The sequence below is a fragment of the Perognathus longimembris genome, chromosome 1, assembly GCF_023159225.1.
Source record: "Perognathus longimembris pacificus isolate PPM17 chromosome 1, ASM2315922v1, whole genome shotgun sequence".
Taxonomy (NCBI): Eukaryota; Metazoa; Chordata; class Mammalia; order Rodentia; family Heteromyidae; genus Perognathus; species Perognathus longimembris.
This window is the reverse complement of record NC_063161.1, coordinates 128,435,125-128,459,653: the sequence shown is the minus strand read 5'-3', so window position 1 is coordinate 128,459,653 and position 24,529 is coordinate 128,435,125. Positions and strand designations below refer to the sequence as shown.

Sequence of the window (24,529 nt, the reverse complement as noted above, 5' to 3'; positions counted from 1 at the left end):
AGAAGAGACCATGGGGAAGTGGACAGCACTCTGCAACCACAGAGTGCCTGTTTCCAGTTCCCAAGGCCTGGCTCTTCTCACTTATCTTTCTACTTCCCATTGTGGGGGAAAAATAACCCAGTAGGGTTCTGCTTGATAAGTCAGCATAAAAAAACAAAATGGAGGTGACTGTGTCCTCAGTATGTACAAACAACTATAGAGGTTATTTTTGTTCATATCAAATTTTTTATTTGTTCATGCTGGGAAATGTTGGTAAGTAAAGTTGAAGAAAACCTAAAAATCAACTGTGTACCCCTTCTCCCCATCAAGAGAAGCCACTTAACCTATTGGCAAATCCATAGCCTTTGCCCAGGCATATATACATTCATATGCTTTCTCCTTTCAGAAATACAGTCTTGTATAACAGGTTTCTTATTTAAAAACTATACAATAATATTTTATAACACCAGTAAAGATTGCATAATGGCTCTTTAAGAGACACTTTGATCTAGTGTTTCTAACCTTGGCAAGAGTTAATAAGAGTCAAATATTAATACTGTTTAATAATAAAATGTTTTCACTTGAGAAGAGCTTGTTCTCAATGATATTTTGTGTTTATATATGCTAACATATACTAGCATACTAGTTCAGAAATGTAATTTGACAATTAGTTTTATTGGGAGAGAGAGGGGTGATGGCAGTTTTTTATTACCAAAGAAATAACCTTAGCTCTGTTCTAAGAAGCGTAGCTCACTAGCCTGTTTCTGGTGGCTCACGCCTATAATCCTAACTACTCAGGAGGCTGAGATCTGAGATTTATGGTTCAAAAACTAGCCTGGGGCAGGAAAGTCTGTGAGACTCTTATCTCTAATTATCCACCAGCAAAACAGAAGTGGAACTGTGGCTCAAAGTGGTAGAGCACTAACTAGCCTTGAACAAAAGAGCTCAGGGGTAGTGCCCAGGCCCTGAGTTCAAGCCCCATGACTGACCAAAAAAAAAAAAAAAAGTGTAGCTTGCTAAGATTTCAGGGATTTTTTTTGGGTAAAGTTGTAAAAATAATATATTAAATGTTGCATACCGACATGTGTAGTGTTATAAAAAAAAAGATTCCTACCTGGCTTCTGCCCCATTCTACTGCTCAGAATTTGTTTCTGATACACACTGAGGTTTGGTATCAGTTTTCCATACATTTAAGAGGTTAGTGTAATCACACATGCATACCATTTATTTACATAATACATGCATGCATGTATAGACACTGTGTGTCTATACAATGTGTAAAGTATACATGCACAAAGATTCCCTTCTTTTTAAAATGCATCCTTTGTTACTGGTCCTGAAATCAGGATAGCTGTTAGAGGTCCTCAAAACTTGAGCACACATGGCATTCCTTTAAAAAACCTGCTATAGATTCTTTTGTGATTAATCTCAAGTCCTCTGCAGTTACTACTCCCAGCTATATCTATCTTGGAGATTCAGGTCCCTATGATAAGGTCCTGAAGACTTTTCTTTCCTATGAAATGATCTCCTTGAAACAGAGCTCCTGCTTTGATATTCTAGGACAAGGGCCTGCAAACTGTGGCCTAGCTTCTGCTTTTGTAAATAAAGTTTTATCGGGACACACCCATGCTCCTTTTCACATTGCCTAGGACTGCTTACACACTGTATATTTGCAATAGAGATAGGATAGTCCACAAAACTATATAATTTTTCTGTTTTCCCCTTTACATAGAAAATTTACAGACATATTCTATGATGTGAAAAACACACTCCATATCTACTGTCTTTGGTAAGGTGAATCTGTTTCATGTTAAAAACAACAACAAAACAACAAAAACACAAAATACCCTGCCTCTGACAATAACAGCAATATGCTAGTAAATGTTTAAACACTTGTTCTCTCCAGGGGGGAAGAGCCCGTATTTGTCCCGTGGCATAAATATTCCCTTTGTAGCTTATTTCAAACTAAAATGATGTGATGTCACTGACTATGGAGTTGGGAAGAGCCAGGCACAAATATAAGCAGCAGTAGCAAACCACTGGTTGTTATGAACACTTGCTATCAATGGCCCAAACCTTCTCTTTTAAGTCAAAATCACCAGGGCTAGGAAAGAGCTCCAAGGCTGGTCAGTGACTGGCACCAGGTTAGCAGTAACTTTCCTGTAGAGTCTGGATGCTTCACAGTGAGTTATTCCATAAAAAGAAAGCTGGAGGAAACAAGACAAAGGAAGTTCTTTGCCGGGCACATGCTCATAAATGTTTGATTTTACCATTATCTTCACAACACGGCACTGGTATTTTTAGCACATGCTTTTGAAGTATACTTCTAATAGGGAATAGGACCATGTGTTGCATAAACACTCTCGACAGGATTGTCTCATTAGCCTACACTATTAGACTATAATCTCTAGAAAGACAGGGACTGTATCTTTTGTGCTCCATGCTTTCCCAGTACCCAGTACAGAACTGGGTAGGTCATAAACAGATCAGCAACTATCTCTTGGCAGGATGAACAAGGGAAATTCCACCATCAACATGGAGAATCTTCTACAAAGAACACAACAGAGGCTCAGAGTTTAGATTCCTGTCCCTATTCCCACCAGTTCACTCTGCAGTAACATATGCATCAGGATCATGTGCACAAATTATTCTAAATTATCAGCGGCAGTGTCCAAGCTGCTCCATTCCAGCATGACAGAATCTTTGGGGAGAGGACAGAGGTAGAGAAGTTTTTTTCCCCCTTGATGTATCTTTGTATATAGTTTTATTCAGGAACTTGTGCTGACAAAATGAAGTGAAGGACTCTCCCTGCATCACTCACACTGAGATGTTGAACAACTGCTTTCTGGTAGGGGTTGGACAGGGACTAGCTGCAACAATCAGACCTCTGAAAGTGGAAAATGAAAGACCACCAAGACAGAGAAGCTTCTTGGAACAAACCCAAGGCTAGTGAGCACCAGGAAAGGAGCTAACAAGTGAGCGGCCCCTTCCTTCTTTTGGAAGTAACCTCTCAACGACTTGGTAATCCTCACACCAACCCCTACACACTTGGCACTGATTCTCCAGAGGCCCTTCTCCCAACCCACGAGGTTCTGCTTGCAACATCAGTGCTATAATGCTGAGACACAAACAGGCTCAGCTCTGACACACTCAAAGAAACAACCAGAGCCACATGTGAGCCTTGCTGAGATTTCAGGAGGCCAGCAGAGAAGTCCCCATCAAATGTGTTTGGTATCCCAAGTGATGAAGCTTGTCCCATGGATCACATTTTAACACTATCTTTGGTATTGGAGTGGGGAGGAGGTATTCCCACTTACAGGTGAATCACCAACAAGTGGGCTCAGTGGATTCAGCCTCTCAAGCATTTTCTATGCCGACAACTCTGAAAGTGTAGTGTGCAGGACTCCCATGAATATAACAAGGCCCAACCCGCTGCCATAATAATACTAAGATGTTATCTGCCTTTTTCAACTGGACACTGTGGAGGTCTCCAGAAATAACCTGGCACGTACTATTAGAATGGAATACATGCAGGAGCAGGTGCAAAGATCTTTTTAAAAAAATTCTTCCCTCTTTGAGGCAGAGGATTCACTAAGTAGTCCCTGTGGCTCAAACTGTCTTGGAATTTAGCCCAGACTGACCCCAAACTTGGGATTTCCCTTCTGCAGCCTTACAAGTACTGAGATCACGTACCAATTGTCTTCTCTTAAGATTGAGATTGAAACTTTTTTTTTTCAGAAATGGAAAGCAATACCACACTATGCCCAGTAACTTAGTTTTGGAAGACAGAGTTTAAAAAATATTTTTATGGGTTAAGATATAATTAGCCTAGGACTAATTTTAAGTGAATTATTTAATTCTCCGTTTTATTAATAGATAACACACATCAATAGATACAAATCTCACGAACGAAGACTTCTTCGGTCACTAATTTTGGAGAGTGCAAAGGTGTACTGAGTCCAAAAAAAAGTTTGAGAATTCCCTTTTAGAGGCCAAGGAGCAGTAGTGTGGGACAGGAAGGAGGGTGTGCCCAGAAGCGCCGGCCCAGTGGCGTTCAGCAGCAGGGTCTCCCCGGCCTTTGGAATCAGGGTGGGCTCTGCGCCCACCCTGGCCTCGGAGAGTGTGTGTGGGGGTGTCTCTCTTCCTGGGACTCCCCGATCTGACTGTCCCGCGGGCCAGGCCTGGGTAGGGGCCCACAGTGCGGCCCGCACCTCGCGGAGCCTGGACCCCCTCCCCTTCGGATCCCCGCACCGGGTGAGGAGAGCCGTGGGGGGTGGGGTAGAACCGAGAGGTCACTCCCCAGGACCCAGCACCTCGGTCTCCCCTGGCCGCGGGGTCTCCGGGCGCCGCACAACAGGCCAGCGGCGACTCCTCCGGGTCTGCGTGGCCAGCGCTCCCCGCTCCGGGACGTGCGTGCCACGAGTCTGTACTCACCGCGGATTGCACGGTGGGGCTTCACCACCAGGTCGGGACAAGCAGCGGGCCGCGCCGAGAGCTCCTTTCACTGCCTCCACGCTCCTCCTCCAGCAGTCCCCCGGCCACCGGACGAGGGGCGGAGCCGGGCCGGGACTGGCGAGGGGCGGGGCGTTGGGCGAGGGGCGGGGCCCAGGCAATGGTCAAACCCTGGCCAAGGGCTGTAAGGGGGCGTAACCTAGAGAGGCGGAGCTCGGATGGTGAGCGGACCCGAGCAGTGGGCGTGTCGGGGGCGGGGACTCACGGAAGGGAGGAGCCTCCCTGGCGTCCTGTCTGCCCGCCCTATCCGACGGAGGTAGCCCGAGGTTGCTGATCGCCCAGGGACCGGAAGTGGGGGCCGGGCCTCCTTGAACTCTGCCCTCAGAGCCCCAGGGCCTGCGCCCAGGCTGGTTACCACCCACGCTGGGGCACAGGGTGGGAAGGCCCAGCCGGCGCTTGGAAGCGAGCGGAAGATTTCCTCTTGAATGCTTTGGCTATAATCGCAGAGATTTGAGGGTCTGGCTGGTGCTGGGAGGGGGGAGCCGGCAGCCCACCCATCACTGCCTGTCTCTCGCCGGCCTCCCACCCTGCCTCCAGCTCTAGTTCTTTGTGTAAGGCACCCACTGGGCTCTGGGATCAGGCACCCAGCATGGGACCTCCGTGTTTCTGTGTCCTACTAGTGCAAGTGTGTGTGAAACATTTAAAAAAAAAAACCTATATCCACACTTTATTAGGCACGATGTTCACAGATCTGCAGGCAGACAAATGTCTGGGCAGCTAGCTGCCTTTTTCCTAACTTGCTCTTGGTGATGGTTAGATTCGTGCCATGCCAGGTAAATGTGAGTTCAGAAAAGTGATACCATCTCTTTTCCGCCTAAATTATTAGGGAAGTCTCATAGTTTCCTTTTAAATTAAAATAAATGTGATGATGATGATGATGATGATGATATCAGGGCTTAGGTGCTATCCCTTAGCTTTTTTGCTCAAGGCTGGCTCTCTACCACTTGAGTTACAGCTCTACTTCTGGCTTTTTGGTAGTTTATTGGAGATAAGAGTCTTCAGGACTTTTTTGTCAGAGATGGCTTCAAATTGTGATCCCAGTCCTCACCTTCCTCCTTACCTTAGTGTTGTTTTCTTAAAGAATTTAGAACTGAGAGCTACAGTCACTAAATAGCTGCCTGGGTAGTTCTTTTGCTCTCTTAAGATAGAAATCAGATAGGCATCAGGGACACTCCTTAGTGTTGAAGGCCTTGAGTTCCAGAGATTCTCAAGCTGGGCTCCCACACCCAGAAGCTTTTAGTTGTGAACCTTGAGAACTGGGGACTTGAGGGCAGTGGCCCCAAGATTTCTAAATCCAAGGATCACTGCTTCAGGAAGTCAGGAATTATTGCTCTGGAAATCCAGGAGGTAGAGGTACAACTCGGTTTTGGGTGGACACTGGGTTCTTTAGCTTTAGCAGCTCTCTCAAACATTGCCAGTGATCACAGCTTGCAATTCTTATGTCTTCACTCCCAACTTTCGTTCCACACAGACTCTCTCTCACCTGTCTATTCTTGGTCTTAGCTTGCAGTTTCTGCCTTCTGGATTGAGCTTTCTGAAACCCAGCTTGCTGCCTCCTAATATTACTATGCAGAGTTTTGTGTATGGGGACCTTTGATCTCAGTGGCTCTTTGGAACTCTTGGCTGCCTTCTAAGGTGTGTTCTGAGCTTTGGGTGTTGGGGACCTTTATTTAGCTCTTGGTGGGTCTTTGGAGTTGTTCAAATGCCTCCTCATAGCAAGTAACAATAGCAGTAAGGCTTGTATTGCCCAGAGTGGAGTCTTCCTTTCAGGGCCAGTGCAAATTGCTGGAGATGTTGTGACTGGAACAAGGCCTCCTACAGCATCACCACCTGCGATCCATCACGTTGAATGGGGGATTTTAGTATTCTTTCTATCGGTCCCATCCACCCACCCACTTTCTTCCTCATCTTACATTCTACATCTTGAATTTAGGTCTCAAGGTTTTTTGAGAAAGCAAAAAAACAAACCAAAACAAAACAAAAAACAAAAACCCAAACATAACGTGTTGAGAACCATATTACTCATATTATTATACTCATGTAGTACCTCATGAATCTGTTTTTCTGGGTTCTTGGCGAGAGCTTAGTTAGACCCCAGCTGCACCTCCACCCTCTTTCTCCCCATTTTTCTGTCCTGATACAAAAGATTGTGCTAGTAGCCCAGCAGACTTTGTAAATACTTTATCTTCTGAAAGGAAGCCATACAACTATGGTAATGGACCCATGCTCCGAAGCATCTCTTCATTGGCCAGGGGGAGAAAGGCCTTGAGGTGAGATAAGAGCACAGCTCCAGCATCCTCACCCAGAGCTTCTTCTACTTTGAGAACAACAACAGGGAATTGTCAGCTGTGAGCAACACCTTCGTGTATTCCACACTGGCTTCCGTTGCAGTCTGGTGTGGCCTGGGATACATTCTGAAACCTGGTGATTTCATTGTGCAAACATATGGTGTAGGCATCTCCGGCATTTCGTGGCCTTCTGACCAGGGTAGCTCATGAAGCCTGTTGATGGCTTGGTTAAAATGTTATTACATGGCATATCAACTGGGCTTCTTGGTGAGTTGGAAAGTCCTAAGAATGAAATCGAACTGACCTTACATCCTGCTTTGCAATGCTTGGTACACTCCCATGCACGTTACTTAATCACTTAATAGAAAAGAAAGGGTGTAGCATAAGTCAGTCTAGCCCAGTGGATCGCTGACCTTAGAGAGCTCTGGGGACATACATGTGACATGGACAAGGGCTGAGATCCCTACTGCAGTCAGTAAGTTATTAGCACCAGGTAAACACAGCCATTATTCTGGGAAAGAAGAGGTTAGAATCAGAGGCAGCTCAGTGTGAATTTTCAAGACCAGCAAGGAACTTCTATATGTCTAGCATCACATTTTATATATGTTAATTTGCTGGATACTTGTAAGATATGACCAGTTGTTTTCTTCAATGTGGAAAGAAGTCTGCATGAATTATCCATCCTGTCTCTTCAGGGACACAAAATACAATGACAGGTGAGTGTGTTGTTACTGTTTCTTTTTTCTTCAATAAGATCATTTGGCAACATTGACAAATGAGAGTGTAAAAAATGTCAAATTTGTTGCCAGCATGGCTCATTTTTAGTTCCAGTTTATGAAGAAATTGCTTTGACATATCATTTTCAATGTTTTTAAAAATGGAAAGCGAGTTTTCTCACAACTTCTATTCTTTGTGGCAAGAAACAAACTATGACAGAGAAAGAAACATTTGTGTATTCCAAAATTCATTCTTGAAAGTACCATGGAGATTGAATAAATGGTGCAGATGTGCTGGCGCACACCTGTAATCCCAGACCTCAGGAGGCAGAGGCAGGAGGTCTGGGAGTTGGAGGCCAGACTGGACTATACAAGAAGATCCTTCTCAAAACAAAACAAAACAAAACAAAAAGCCCAAGTAACAACAAACAAGAGCACGGTTAGCTACTGCCCTCTGTTGATGGCCTGTGAGTATGCAGTGAACACAGTGTCAAAGTGAAAAGCTGAGAATTTGAGCATGGCTTTAGCATTAAGAGACCAAATGTTTGTCCCACCTTTTCTGTGGTGGGCAAAGGGTGAACTGATTCAGCAGTAGTCCTCACTAGACACTCTGTTGGAGATGATCTACACAACTTAGGGCGAGGGAAGTCGGAAGGGAAAAAACTGGGAGACAACAAGGGAGGGGTGGCACTGTTAAAAAAGAAATGTACTCAATACCTGACATATGTAACTGAAACCCCTCTCTCTAATCACCTTTGCAGTGAAAATTTTAAAAATGAAAACTCATTCATACAACTAAAAGATAATAATAATAAGAAAAAAAGAATTTAAAGAAGAGAGCAAATGGTAAGAATCATGAATGGATTAAGAAGTCCTCCCCCAATCCCTTAATATCATATTTACTGAATTCCCTGAAAGGTAGAGAGCAGAAACATACCTTTTTGGTCAACAAACTGGCTTTGCTAGAAGCTTGGCATGAGGAGTACAACAAACAAACAAACAACTTGTGTCTGGGGATGGATGGGAAGAACTGGGAGAGAGCAAGGGAAGGGGTGACATTGTTAAAAAACAAATGTACTCTTTATCTGACTTGTAGTTGTACTGCTCTGTACATTAACTTTATAATAATTAAAGTGCATGAAAAGTTATGTAGGGTATATATGTAATTATATATTTATATTTAAACATATGTTATGCTTATACATCTTTAGATATATATATATATAGTAATTGTTATTTGAAAAATTTCAATGAGAAAGAAAAAAATAATGCCACAACCATGGACTACTACACCTATGGGGGCTGTTAAACTATTGCTTTTCAACTCCCAATCCTTTTATACCCTGACTATGATGCTAAAGTCAAGATTCTCTATTTTGTCAGTTGCCTTTGAGGTAATATCTAACAATAAGGGGCAAAGAAACACAATCTGGTACTGGTTCTACAAAGACAAATCAATGAACACCTCTCCCCCCATGCCTAGATTGTGGTCTCTCCACACCAATTCCTATACCAAAAGGAAATGGGACATCTTGGAGAAATTATAGGGTCTAGGTGTGGCGCATGCACTGTACAAAATGAATGAGGAAATTTCATATTAGAAAGGAAGAAAGTTATCAAGGACAACTGGGTCATTTCAAAAGAAGTCAGGAGCCACCCTGAAAAAAACTCTCACTGACTAATGATAGATTGATTGAAGCATTAGTAAAAATAATAATGCACACCGGTGCTGGTCCAGGTTCATGCTATACTCCTAAGTACTCAGAAGGTGGAGATCTGAGGCTCTAGGGTCAGAGCCAACTTAAGCAAGAAAGTATATAAGACTCTTATCTCCAACTCACTAACAAAAAAGCTGAAGGTGGAGTTGTGGCTCAAGTGGTAAAACATGCTAGCCTTGAGCAAAAGAACCCCTCAGGGACAGTGCCCAAGCCCTGAGTTCAAGCCCCAGGACTGGCACGCACACGTACAATAATAATATAGAAGTCCGAAACAAAATGTGGACATTTATTGGTTCATCCTACTTAAGACCAGAAACTGATTGGTCTTTTTGGAGAAATATAGGAATTCAACTAATTGTTCTGAAAATTAAAGATGGAATTGGGGGTAAAACTGAGCATCTTTCTTTCTTTTAAAAACTGGGCATAAGGACTACTGAGTAGTTAATGAAGAAAATAATTTTAATTATAGACCTGAAACAAATAAAAATTCTCACAGATGTCCAACAGCGTGTGAATTTTTTTAAAATTCCATTTAAAAACTGGTGAAACCCATGACTATTTGCTAGATCTTGTGGAAGACAGACTCCTGGTTTTAGGCAGCCCCTTATCCATCACAAGGCAGGAAGCAGCGTGGGCATTGCGGGCTGATAAGGAGGTGCCTAAAAGAGCGCCACACCCTCAAGGGTTTCTGTCATAGCCACACCCTCAAGGGTTTCTGTCATAGCCAGGGAACATTGAGCTCTTGGTATGCTCAGCGTGGCAAAGGGAATTCTGCATATGTGGGTAAATAAAGGCTCTTCAGATGAGAAGATTTAAGTGAATCTTATTAGAATGGGCTGAGTAGAATCCTAGGGGGTTCTTTTAAGAGGGTCCCTCAGAGAAGATGTGACAATAGTAGAGCTGAGGACACGAATGTGAGCTGGTGCTGGCTTTGAAGGTGAAGCAAGGGACCACACTGGGGGACCACAGGTGGGCTCCAGAAAAGCAGCAGAAGGCAGGCTAGGAATGGAGTCCCACCCCGTGTTCCCTGCTTACGCGTCTATTGATGGACATTGCATTCCATTCTTCTCATGGCTATTCATTGTGGGCAACCTTGAAGTGAAGTGGAGAATATAGGGAAGTCTTTGACATTCTGCTTTCATATTATTTGGAAATATAGTCTATCTATCTATCTATCTATCTATCTATCTATCTATCTATCTATCTATCTATCTATCATCTATCTGATCTGTGGAACCTCTGTATTAGTTCCCATCATACCTGTGCTGATTTCCCTTCTCCCGCACAGAGGCTGGGAAGGGAGTGGTTGGTAGAATGCTTATCTGGCAAGTGTGAGACCTGAGTTTTGATTCCCAGTATTGTAAACTACAAACTCTCCCAAGACAAAGTGAAATAACAATGAAACTGCTTACTCACTGTAGACAGGACTTTCTATCTTGGGCAGAATCCTCAGGTAAATATTGAGATGGCTGTGGTCAGATGGTTGCTGGACACAACAGGTGCATGGCATGCTTTCCACACGGCTGCATAGGATGGGGCGATGGAGCTCACAGCTCGGCTCCTTACCATAGGTACTGACATTAATGATGCTGGGAAAGCACTTCACACCTACACAGAAACACAGCTCACACAGGCAAAGGGCCAGTGACCAAGAATCAAACAAGTGTGCAAGGTGGGCTAAATCTGGTGGCAAGGAAGAGATGCTTTGTGGGGAAGGGACTGTGCATTTGCTCAACAATACAAATGGAGAAATTTCTGTGTTTTATCTTTTTGGGTTTTTAAAAATGCTACTACTGGTGCTTGAACTCAGGGCCCCACGCTCTCCTTTGGCATCCTGGCCTTCCCCATGTAAGGCCAGCATTCTGCCACTTGATCCACGCCTCCATTCCTAGCTTTCTGGTGGTTCACTGGAGGCAAGAGTCTCTTGGATTCGTCTACTTGAGCTGACTTTGAACTGAGACCCTCAGATCTCAGCCTCCTAAGTGGCTGAGTCACTAGAATTACAGATGTGAGCCACTGGTTCCTGGTTTCTATTTGAATATTGACTACATAGTCTAACTTGAGATTCTCATACAATGAGCCCCCCCCCCCCTTTAGCAATGACATCATCTTTGCCTTTTTCTGGCTGGGGCTCAGTGTAGCCCTATTTTCTTTGCTTGCTGTTCTCTGTGAGGTTCTACCAGTGTGGGGTGATGGAGAGAGAGTGGAGGTTAGAGGAGGAAGAAGTGATCTGATCCTTCATTTTCGTTGTTCTTGTCCTTTCTATTCTCCACCAAGATCCTTAAGCCTAGACTGCCTTTTGTTATGAAATAAGCCTCCTTGCTAAACATTCTTATTTGCTTATTTTGAGGTTATCTATATAAAAGGGAATGCCTAGGAAGTACCTCCACAAGTTGTTTTCATTTATAAGAATTTTTGAAATTTGTGCATATTTTTATGCACAAATTTGTCCTTTAAGATTTGCATACTTTCATGAATGAAAAAATCATTGACTTATTTCTTCTCCCAATTTGATTGTCTTTTTAGAACACATTTCTTATTTATTCTTTTGGTGGTATTGTGGCTTGACCTGGGTGCCTCATCCTTGTCACGCAAGTGCTTTACCACTTGACCCATACCGCACCGGTTCTTGTACTTAGGTTGTTTTTGAAACAGAGTTTTGTATTTTTGCTCAGCCCAGCTTAGACTATGATTCTCTTTCCTATATTTTCTGCATAGCTGTAACACTGGTGTGCACTACCCAACCCAGCCTTTTTGTTGAGATGAGTCTCACTAACATTTTGTGCAGGCTATCCTTGAACTGCAATCCTCTGATCTCTGTCGCCTGAGAAACTGAGCTTGCATGTGTGAGCCACTGTATCCAGCTTATTTTTGTTATTTTGAGATAAGGAAAACAAAATATTCTCCCAGATTTTGTCTTAAGAATCTCTCTCTCTCTCTCTGTTTCTCTGTCTCTCTGTCTCTCTGTCTCTCTCTCTCTCTCTCTCTCTCTCTCTCTCTCTCTCTCTCTCTCTGTATGTGTGTGTGATGGTCCTGGGGTTTGAACATAGGACCTAGGTGCTCCCTCTTAGCTTTTTTGCTCAAGGATCATGTTCTACCACTTGAGATACAGCTCCACTTCCAGCTTTTTGCAGATTAATTGGAGATAAGAGTCTCATGGAATTTCTGCTCCAGCTGGCTTTGAACCACGGTCCTTAGACCTTAGCCTCCTGAATAGCTAGTATTACAGGCATGTGTCATCAGTGCCAGGCCAAGACTCTTAATACAAATAAAAAATATCATCTAAGTATCACAATGGTTTCTATGTATTAAATTTCAAAATATGTTTCCTTTTGGGGACAATAACTAGGAGATACATCGCTTTACATTCTAGACACATTCTCCATCGTGTTTTGAAAGCTCTGATTGAAATCTATAAAGGATAAGTCATCATATAAATAGCAGTGTTGTTAACAGTCACAAAATTAATGAGAATAATGAGCGCAAGTGTGTAAAATGCCAGAGTTAGCATAAACACTGCAGTGCCTCCATGTATGACATTTGTGTTTTGCCATAGGGAAAAGTTCTGTGAGCTAGTTCCCTAAGTACAGCCAATACGTTATTACTGCAAATAAACTGCTCATTATCTCTGTTGTTCGTGCAACTTCTGGAGAAAACAAAATGAGGTATTCTTGAAGGAGACATTTACTGTTGTGCAGTAAAATATAAAAGTGGTTTTAAACAGAGGTGAAATTAGGAGCAGTTCTACACATCAATTTCATTGTTATGATAAGTACAACATGTTCACTGCAAAAATACTTTGAAAATGTGCACACACAAACACATGCCCCACTAAAAAAGTATCTAAATTCGAAATTCTAAATTCCATGGGTGGATAGCATATCACTGTCAATAATATTAATTTAACTATCTCTGCTCTATCATAATAAGGAAAGAGCACATAGTGGATAGTTTTATATGTTGCATTTTCCTTAAAACACAACATCAAAGCCTTTTCTAATGTTACTGAAAGTCAATTGAAAACATGATGTGTTTTTCACTGTTGTGGTATGGTCACAGAATGAAATACTACCCAACAATGAGAAAAAGAACTACAGATACATACAACAACATGGATGAATTTCCACAGAGTTACACACAGTAAAAAAAAAAAGCTATATCCCAAGTAAGTACATTCTGTATGATTTCTTTTATGTAAAAATTTGGGAAACACAAGTCAGTCTATGGTAACAACAGACCAGTGTTTGTGTGGGTATTTGAGGGGCAAGAATGTAACAGAAGTAGAAATCCCAGAGGTCATGAAGAAATTGGGCAATGATGGATAAGTTCATTAGTTTGACCATGCATAAAGTTGTGTACTTTGTAAAGTTGTGTAAAGTTTATAAAGTTGTGTACTTTGTACACAAAGGGGATTGTGGAACCCTGGTTCATTCTTTCTTGGTTAGCTTCCTAGACATGAGGCAGGCAGTTGTGTCCTGTCACATGCTCCTGCCTTAATGTACTACCTCTCCATTTGATTGGATAACCTGGAACCTGTAAGACATAATCAAGCCTTTTAAAGAAAAGGTTGAAGTAGACTATCTTAGGTATCTGTTATATTGATGGAAGTCAGAGTGACACATAAAGTAAAAAAAAGAGTGTCATTGTTTGGGCATGCTTAATAGCCTCTTGGAAAATATTTTCTCTCCCTCCCTCCCTCCCTCCCTCCCTCCCTCCCTCCCTCCCTCCCTCCCTCCCTCCCTCCCTCCCTCCCTCCCTCCCTCCCCCCTCCTTCTCTCCCCCCCCTCTGTCTTTCTCTCCCTCCCTCTCCTTCCCTCAGATTTGTCTGCCCAGGATGGCTTTGAACCGTAATCCTCAGATTTCAGCCTCCTGAAGCGAGCATTACAGATATGAGCTACTAGCACTAGGCTGGGATTTCTTCTTACATAGAAATTTGGCTCATATCTAGCATTTTCTTGTGTCTCTACCTCTCCTCTTAATTTTATTTTGTATTATTTGTGATTCTTTTCTTGTAGAGGTAGAGATCAAACCCAAGATCTCATTCTTGCAAGGTAAGTACTCCCTCACTGAACTACATAGTCAGTCTAACTTGAGATTCTCATACAATGAGAACACACACACACACACACACACACACACACACACACACACACACACACACTTTAGCAATGACATCATCTTTGCCTTTTTCTGGCTGGGGCTCAGTGTAGCCCTATTTTCTTTGCTTGCTGTTTTCTGTGAGGTTCTACCAGTGTGGGGTGATGGAGAGAGAGTGGAGGTTAGAGGAGGAAGAAGTGATCTGATCCTTCATTTTTGTTGTTCTTGTCCTTTCGATTCTCCACCAAGATCCTTACAAGTCCTTGCTGTTTGTGAACCTCTCTGCTTTCAAATCCTCTTAGATTGTTTCTTTAGGTCAGCAATTCAATAAAGGAATGATTGAGAGGTCAAGGGAGTTATGGAGACATAAGACAAAATGTTCTTCTTATAATAAAGTTCAACAACTACTAAAGCCTACCACTACTGTGACTAGGTAATAGATCTAGGAAAAAATTTTTATTCAGTACTACAATGGAAAGAAATTGCTATTATTTTTATTTACATAGGAAGAGAGAACTCACGAAGAGAAAACCACTTGCTCAAGGCATCAGGCTTTGTACAAATGGAAGATCAAATGGTTTTAATGTTAGTTTTGAAGAGGAAAACATAGGATGTCTATGCGCACGTGTGTGTGTGTGTGTGTGTGTGTGTGTATGTGTGTGGTCTGATTTTTTTTTTAGCAGTACCGAGTTTTAAACTCAAGGCCTTGCACTAGCTAAGCAGTCTACCACTTGAACCTTGCCTCCAGCCTTTCTTTCTGGTTATTTTGGAGATGACATCTCAGTCCCCTGAGTTCCTAGGACTACAGCTGTGAGCCCAGATGTCAATGATCACCTCTTTTTTTTTTGCCAGTCCCGGGGCTTGAACTCAGGGCCTGAGCACTGTCCCTGGCTTCTTTTTGCTCAAGGCTAGCACTCTGCCACTTGAGCCACAGCGCCACTTTTGGCCCTTTTCTGTATATGTGGTGCTGGGGAATCGAACTTCGTGTATGGGAGGCAAGCACTCTTGCCACTAGACCATATCCCCAGCCCCGATCACATCTTAATATATATTAGGCCTATCTATAATACTACTTTGTGCTTTCATATCTTATTTAAAAAATTGGCTTCACTTCTCTTAAGAACTAGAGATATGGATTCAGGGAGCTTCTCAATTTTGCAATAGTGGATGAATTAAATATCTATTGGTTTATAAACTCCTGAAAGTATAAAGGCAGGGGAGATATACGTAATTATTAATGGTAGAATTTTGTTTTTCCTTTTGAGAGAAACATCTGGGGGAAACCATCTCCGTAGAGTTACAGGGGAACATCGTTGATTTAGATCTGATTTGCAATGTTAAAGTTGGCCAATAGATGGAGCAATTGTTCCACACAAATCAAAGACTTAGCTCCTCTAATGAGGAATAAAGCAATTCAAGTTTCTGGCAAGTTGAAAATGGATTTCCTTAATAAAAATGAGAAGCAAGGAAAGTGGGTTACTTATAAATTCTAACAAGAAATAATGAACAGGAAACAAGAATTTCACTAATTTCAATTAAATGTATGTGCAACTCTTACTGCCTATACTGTTTTTGAGTTCTGGTTTTAGCAGTTTGAGATTTGTCTGTATGCAATTGTGTTCTTATACCTGTTCTTGCACACAAAGGATTTAAATAATGTATACACTTTTGTAGGATAAGAGAGCAAACACAAAAGTAACTAAAACATATATCAGGAGACAATGAAATGAAATTGCATTATAAATCTAGCCTGGAGCTTCCTAGTAGTCAATGTAATTAAGGAAACAAGCCCAGTTGCATAAAAGCAAGTTAGGTGCAAGGAGTCATACAACAATTCCCAGTACTAAGCTCAGTATTTCTATCTTTATAAAGAGAATGCTATGCAATGTGAAGCCCAATGATACTTTTCACACTGTGTCTTAGCATTTCAGCTGGTAGAGCACAGGAGTCCACTAAAGGAGTAAGGTGGAGGGTAGGGCTTTCACATACTTTTCTAAGTCCCAAGGAGATACCTCAAATAACTCATCAATCCTCCATAAATATTATTTCTTTAGCTTAAGGTAGATAAAGATGGAGGGTTGCTATTAAGGTGAAATAGCATGCTTCTTGCAGAACATGTAGTCCTGACCTTGAGAGTGAGACTGGCCCAAACCACTCATCACTTTAAGCCAAAGGACAGATCATATTTACCTTGGTTGTCCATGTGGATTGCTGCATCTTCTTTCCCCTTTCCTCCCCCTCCCCTGTCCCTTCTCTCCCCCACCCTTCCCCTCTCCTTTTTTGTTCCAATATAGGGGCTTGAACTCAGTGCCTCATTCTCTTGCTTGAATGACTTCTGGTTTTGTTCTGGTTAATTGAAGGTGAGTGTTGTGGAGTTGTCTGCCTGGGCTGGCTTTGATCCTCAATTCTCAGATCTCAGCCTCCTGTGAATAGCTAGGATGCTGGGCTTGAGCCACTAGCACATGCCAGTAGTTTACTTTTCACCAGCCTTTTGAACTTGAGGATTCTTGCCTTCTTCATCTGGAAGAATTCTCTTTAGCCTCATGTTTGCTCCTTCAGCTTGTTCCGGATTTTTCAAAATGTCTGTGGGATTTCAAGATTCTCACTTGACTTGCATTGTTGGAGACCATGGCTATTTAGAACCCTGGCACCGAAGCCAGTTTCCCCATAGTCACAGCCTTTCTAGAATACTTCTTGCCAAATCAAGTTTTTCTCTCCTTCCAGGAAGGTCAGATAAGCAGCTGTCCAGTTTCATGGCATCCTTCTTGATCAGTGTCTCCTAATTTCTGTTAGCTGGTAAACTTTTCAAAAAAGCTCCTGGAAGCTTTGTGCTAGAATTGGATTTGAAAATGTGTTTCCAGCTCCATCCAGCTACCACTTGGTTTATTCACACCTATAGCTTTCTACCTTTAGACATGGAATCATTGCAACCAGGGTGCAAATGACCCAAGGCCATTGGGTCCCAGGCCCAGTCACAATTGCAGCATCCCATCCCCCACCCGACCCCCTCTGTTCTCCATTGTCACAGTCCCAAACCCTGTCAAAGAGAAGATTGCAATAATTTTGTATCCTGTAGCCTCTGGGGCTGCTGGGAGTGTGTATTTTCACCTGTATTTCTGCACACTGGTTGAGAAAAAAAAATGTGTCCTGAATTGTGTTTTGTTTCCATTAACCTTTTTTTTTTCTGAGAAATTACTGACCCTGAATATTGGAACTGCAAATGGATTCTTTTAACAAGTTTCCTGTTGGGAAGCAGCCTCTGTGTGTTCTGCAGCCTTCACTCTGCAAATACATCCTGCTCTCAATGCACTGGTTCCCTGAAGAGGGATCTATTGGGGTGACTTCCCTGTATAACGATTTGAGAAATATTTCTATGTCTGCCCTTTTAGGACATCTCCATCCAGAAGAAATTTACACTTTGCCTATTTTTTAGAGCAAATATAGCTATTTAATACCTTGGTTCTCAATCCTTCTTGTCCGAGATCTTCTCAAATCATTGATTTTTTTCCCCCTCCAATTTCTCCATACACTTTGTCTTCATCCTGTGCACTGAACCTTGAATGGGTGATGTGTATCCTGACATATTCTGCATATTGCTGTCATCCTTGAGAAAAACATACAAAATTCTTCCCTAGCTCTGTGCAAGGGTAAGTGGTAGTTGTGCCTTTGTCATTTGCGTTAGAGGCTGAGGGTGCAGACAAAGGAACAGCATGGTCTGTGATCTTACATTCTTGAATGGGACCCATGTGTTCACGGAGATACAGATGAGTGTGAGACTGGCCCTGCCCCCACACGTGCTGTCACCAGAAGATGATTAGAACTGGACATGAGGCTGGAGAGCAGACTTCATAGGTGGCTACAACAATCTCTGCTCATTGGTTGTTTCCAGGTAAGGCTGTTAAGAACCCAGAACTCTGAAGCAGTGAGCAACTTTAGCTCTCTCTCTTCTCTATTTTCTACTGGGGCAAGAAAACTGATATTAGAACTAGTGAAGTGAAAGGGAATATCAAAATCGAGAGACAAAGGATAAAAAAGACAAATGACTCCAAAAGCAATACTTCCAAACCATTTGGTGTAAACCAACTGAACAACTCATGGGGGGAGAGGGAAAAGAGAGGGGGAGGGGGTAATGAGGGAGGAGGTAACAAACAGTACAAGAAATGTACCCAAGGCCTAATGTATGAAACTGTAACCTCTCTGTACATCATTTTGACAATAAATAAGAAAAAAAAGAAAAAAATAATAACAAAGGTTCACTAGAGCCAGTGCAAATTGTTCCTATGAGTGTATTAGTCTAAGTTCTTTAGACAGAATCAATAGAATATGTACACAGGGATGGGGGGGTGTTAATTAGGAGAATACATTCCCAGAAGGTGCCCACTGCAGGTCACCTGCAAGCTGTAGACTGCAATGTTGATAAAATGGCTCAGTCCAAGTCTAAAGGCTTGAGAAGCAGGAGAGCTGATGTAACTCTCTGAGTTCAAAAGCCTGGGGACCTGGGGAGGCACCTGTGTTCTAAGTCTTAGAGTCTGAAGGCCAGTGAATCTGGAGTTGCACTGTCCAAGGCAGGAGATACGTGTGCGCTAGCTGTCAGAAGGGGTCTGGAGGAAGATGACTGTGGACTTGCTGGGTGCGCTCTGTCCTGGAACCCATCTTATTAGATGGCACTCACACCGAAGGCCATTTTTCCCACCCAGTCCACTCAGATTTACATGTTAACTTCTAGAAACACCCTCACGGACACACCCCAAAGAATGTTTTCCAGTTAAGTCCACTCCTCAAATTCACCATCCATCTAGTGACTACATCCTGAAATCTTTGGGATCCTGAAGTTTATAATCCTTGGTGTATGTAAGCAATAGAGGAGGGATGTGTGTAGCAAGGCACAGAGAAAGATCAGCAGAGACTGGAAGCAATGAAAATATTATCAACTGGCAAGCAAGTCTTCCTTGAAGCCTTGCTGGAGAGTCAGCCCAGAAAACAAAAGCAGCTGCATTTGAGATGGCTATACCTCGCTTTGTAAACTCTGGGCACATTCTTAATGTCTCAGCTTCAGTTGCTGGGAACAAGAGGAAGGAGAGGACATGGTTTCTAGTCGCAGGTTGCATTGCAGTGAAGTGTTTCTGGAACATCTTGGCCTTTGGTAAAAGCCAAGCAGAGCTGACTCCAGATGCTACCTGTAGGGTGCATTATCATCTTTCCACACACATCATTTGCATTTGTATCTGTGAGGTGAAGCAGATTGCTGACTGAGAGGCTGGAGGAAAGACTTTCCAGCACACCATTACATTGGTGACAGAACTGAGAGTCAGGAAAGAAGAATACTCACAGTGAGAAAGATAGCTTTAACTTGGTCGGGAGTGGGAAATGTACACTGGAAGATCCTTCTGGAATGGATGATTTTCTACCACCCCTTCATTACACAGAGTGAAGATTTGTCAACTTTGTTGTCTTGGAGTGTTCTCTATACCAGGAACAACTTCCAGTGAGAGTGTTCAGGCAAGGGCAAAAAAATCAAAGCAAATCTATTATACTCGAGAAAGGCCTACTGACAATGAAGCTGAGAAATAACTTGTTGGGGGAAAGGCCTGGGGTGAGATGGAGAAGAGGAGCAGTTAAGAAGTGAAATCGAAGAAGGCAGGAGAACAAACAGAATCTTAAAAGACAAATAGAAAAGAAAAACAGGTAGAGTGGGAGAGATGAAAATGGGAGGAAAATAATTCGAAATAAGAGACAAATAAAGCAGGAAAGACCAAGATTAAATACCACCAAGTGAAGAGAAAATGGGTTCATGTGATTTCTGGTCCTAGCCAAACTGAGGTAGTCACTATCATTCTTAAAGATGATATACAGGGAACATTACAGAGAAAATAGTAACATGGCACTCATATTACGCTGGCCTGGGGCCATAATTGGCAGAGGAAGTGCAGCAAAGCTACAGGAAGCCATTGCTGGAAACAAGATGGCGGTGGCTGAGCTGTCTGGGAACAGCTTTCACAGGGCCCAGCTCAGGCTGGTGTGTGGGGACCTGAGAAGGAAATGAGACCAGTGTTCTGTCTGCTCCACTGAAGGGTGATGCAGGGTAGGAGGAGAAGGAAAGGAGAAGCAGGAGGTAGGCATCACCTCACCCTTTCATCTCTGCTTCTCCATTTATCCAATGGCTCCATCTAACAGCATTTAACTTACAGAACTCTCATGTAGGGCAAGGGAGATCATACAGAGCTGAGTGCTGTGGTTTAATCCTAACTACTCAAGAGGCTGAGGTCTGAGGACCATGGTTTGAAGGTAGCCCGGGCAGACAAACATGAGAGACTCTTATCTGCAACTATTCAGCAAAACTCAGAAGTGGAGATGTGTCTCAAGTGGTAGAATGCCAGCCTTGAGCCAAACAAAACCAAGCAAAGAGCACAAGACTCAGTTCAAGCCCCAGTACTGGTACACACATACACACACACACACACACACACACACACACACACACACACACACACCCTAAAAAAAGAAATTATGCAGCCAGGTTATTGCTCAAAAATGCTATCTCTAGTACTCAGCCATGTACGAAATATTATATATCATGTTGAAAACAAAACACTAGGAGAAGTTACCCCATCCCGAGCGTCTCACTTATGACATAAGAAAGGCCTGCGCAATGTGTCACAAAACACTTGTTTTTATTTTTTATTTTTCTCTCACCACTGTACTGAAGAGAGGAGCCAAGGATCACAGGCAGCTCAGATTCAGCATGATCTTCTAAGACCTGCAATCTGGAGGCCTAATTATTTGGAGAGCTGTCTCTTTGCCCATGCTTTATGAATCGGTTGACATCACCATAAAAATCTGGCTACTTTCTGAGGTCACTCGGTGGAGCAGCTGCTCCGGACTGTGAAGTGTCACTCTCCCACTGCGTGTGCATTGCAGCCACCTGCGCGTCTGTTGCTGGGAAGGCTCTGAAGCAAGCGTTTGTCAGTGGGGTGGTGTGTTCCAGGGGTTTTATTTGGAAATGGAAGATATCATGTTGGGTTTCTACTGCCCCTCTGTCAGAACTCAATGAGTATTATCTAATAGAGTGGGATTAGGGTAGCTTTTGGAGGGGATAAGGGCTTGGGAATGGAGACTGACAAAGGAAGGGGGTGGTAAGGTCTTACTTAGGGTTTCACCATGCATCCACTTGGGATTTCAGGATAGAAGCAAGGAGAGTTGGCTGTCTGAGCAAACTCCCCTCCCACATCAACTTCGGTGCTACTCCCTAGTTTGATTTGCTTTTGGCATGTCTTGAATTTGGGCACAGATTCAGCCTTGTCCACGTTGCCAGAGGCTGTGTGTGTAATAGAGACGTCCCACGCAGCGACAAGCTTGCACAAAAGCAATCTTCACTGAGACAGATCAAAAGAGAGCATCTCCATCGAAAAGTGCTGCGCCGATTGTCTTTCTATGTCCCAGTGTTCACTTGGCAAAACAGTGACACGTACAGGCTGTCCAGGTGGGTGGACATCCGGTCACGCTGAGGGATTTTGAATGCCACGTTGCAGCATGCCTGGTTCTTGCGTGGAGGGGTATGTTGCACGAGGAAGCTTCCAGCACAGGAGATCCATGGCCAGGGATGGGAGCCGCGGATACTCTCTGAATGCACAGCCTGGTATTGGCTCCCAGGTGTTCAAGCCTTGGGCATGACTCTGATCCTTTGTCAGCTACTGACAACAGAAAGCTGAAGCAGGAATTACTCATTCTCTTTCTTCTTTGTGCTTCTTCTGGCTACTGTCAGCTCTGCTGGAGTGTTCTAGAAGGCAGAAGGCAGAAGAGGGAGGAGGAGAAAGTCAGGGCATGCTTTCACCTCCTTTATTAGCATCACTGTTAAAAAGTGGGAAACAAATGGTAGGAACAAAAAAAATGTCGCATAACTTTGCATTTTAGAATGCAAAAACACCTTCTCTCATTTCCTCTCTTACCTGTGTCTGCTGAGCCCCGTGCCTTGCTGAGTGGACAGACACGTCCTGTTCCGGTGAGTTTACATACTCAGTGCAGAACATTTGCATCCATCGATTTTCATGTCCAATTAGACTGCTGAGCAGGTTGGCCACTCCATGTTTTCTTTTCTTTTTTTTCCTTCACCTTAGCTTTGGCTGAAGCCCTTTAAATGTGCTTTGTGGGGACTGATAAAACAGATAAAAATCTGCTTTAAACTCCTGTAGTGGGTCAGCTGTGGACCATGTCTGGAGCCAAGAATCAGGTAACTGAGCCAAGGGCAACTCCGCCTTCATAGAGCTTAATCTAATTAGAGGGACAGCAAATTAAGCAAGTAATTAGGATACGGTGTGCTAAGTGCTCTGACAAGGGAAGACTCAAGTGTTTTGGAGCATGTAGCAGGGTTCTTGAGAGGAACAAGGATGCCACTCTGGAGGAAATGACTTCTAAGTCTTCTGAAGACAAGTGGAGTTAGCAAGATGCAGAGGACTAGCCTGAACAATACTTAATGACAATTCCCTTCTACTGAAAAGTGAGAATTTTTTTTTATAAATACCATTTGAAATCTCAATAGACCCTTCTACATTCTACTTTCTCATATCAGATTGAATAGAAATGGAAAAAAATTAAAATATCTCTGTAATTACTAGATACAAGCAAAAAAGGATGATATAATTATTATTTATTCAATGTATATTTTAGTACAATTCATTTCAGCATATTTGATACCTTCATTTGCTCTGGGTATGGAAAATTTGTGTTCATCTATGACAAACTATTTAGAAAGAATACTCACCTACTTACTAACCCACCTACCTACCTACCTACCTAGCCTTATGGTAGGTGTAGGTGCTGAATGTATATAGAAGCAATGCCCTGAAGTTATTGGCAAATATTATACGTGCAGGGTTCAAGTTAGAAGTGGCGGTGGTGGGTATGTCCCAGAATGAAGGTTCCAGAATGAAGATTTGGGGCAGTATATGTGTCCACAGCACTGAAAGAGAATATAGTCTCCATTCAGAGCTTCTAAGCTAATTCATACTGAAAATAGAGCCTGTCCTTGTGGGAGAGAGGTGATGAACTATCTCCCCATTTTCTACATGCTAGTAGTTAGGGAGATTGTTGGATTTTTTCAGACTGGACTCTCTATTAGTTCAGGACTGGGGAAGGGCTATGTTTGTAGTTATACTGGGGTGAAGCTAAGGCTTTGTGAGAGAGACATATCATCTAGATTTTACAATGAATCTTTCAGAAAGAGTTGTGTCATAAATCAGTAGATGCTATTCATTCAGAGAAAACTATATCCATTCATTCAACAAATAATGGTGCAAAACTTTCTGGCTAAAGCCCACAGACTGGGAGAAGATCTTTACTGGCCATTCAACGGACAAAGGCCTCATATCTAAAATATATGCAGAACCAAAAAAATTACCTTCATCCAAAACAAAACCACAAAAAACCAATAGCCCCCTCATCAAGTGGGCTAAAGACTTACAAAGAGACTTCTCTGATGAGGAAATGAGAATGGCCAAGAGGCATATGAAAAAGTGCTCTACATCACTGGCCATAAAAGAAATGCAAATCAAAACAACATTGAGATTCCATCTCACCCCAGTAAGAATGTCATATATCAAGAAAACTAACAATAACAATTGTTGGAGGGGATGTGGCCAAAAGGGAACCCTACTTCATTGTTGGTGGGAATGTAAACTGGTTCAGCCACTCTGGCAAGCAGTATGGAGATTCCTCAGAAGGCTAAATATAGAACTCCCATATGACCCAGCAACCCCACTTTTGGGTATCTATCCAAAAAACCACAAACAAAATTACAGTAAAGCCACCAGCACAACAATGTTCATCGCAGCGCAATTTGTCATAGCTAGAATCTGGAACCAACCCAGATGCCCCTCAGTAGAAGAATGGATCAGGAAAATGTGGTACATATACACAATGGAATTTTATGCCTCTATCAGAAAGAATGACATTGCCCCATTTGTAAGGAAATGGAAGGACTTGGAAAAAATTATACTAAGTGAAGTGAGCCAGACCCAAAGAAACATGGACTCTGGTCTCCCTTATTGGGAATAATTAGCACAGGTTTAGGCAAGTCACAGCAGAGGATCACAAGAGCCCAATAGCTATACCCTTATGATCACATAAGATGATGCTAAGTGAAATGAACTCCATGTTATGGAAATGATTTTTATATCACAGTTGTAACTACTTCCAACATCCCATGTGTAATTGTAGCTTCTAT

At 42.7% G+C, this 24,529-nt stretch overlaps 1 protein-coding gene across 1 annotated transcript in view; it reads right to left on the bottom strand.

Moving 5' to 3' along the window:
* Aco1 (aconitase 1) overlaps positions 1 to 4,542 on the bottom strand; it is a 50,452-nt gene extending 45,910 nt beyond the window's left edge. Inside the window, exon 1 of the mRNA XM_048361207.1 lies at positions 4,414 to 4,542. The gene's annotated coding sequence lies outside the window, so the exon portion shown is untranslated. The remainder of the gene's footprint in view (positions 1 to 4,413) is intronic.
* Positions 4,543 to 24,529: the final 19,987 nt, after the last annotated feature.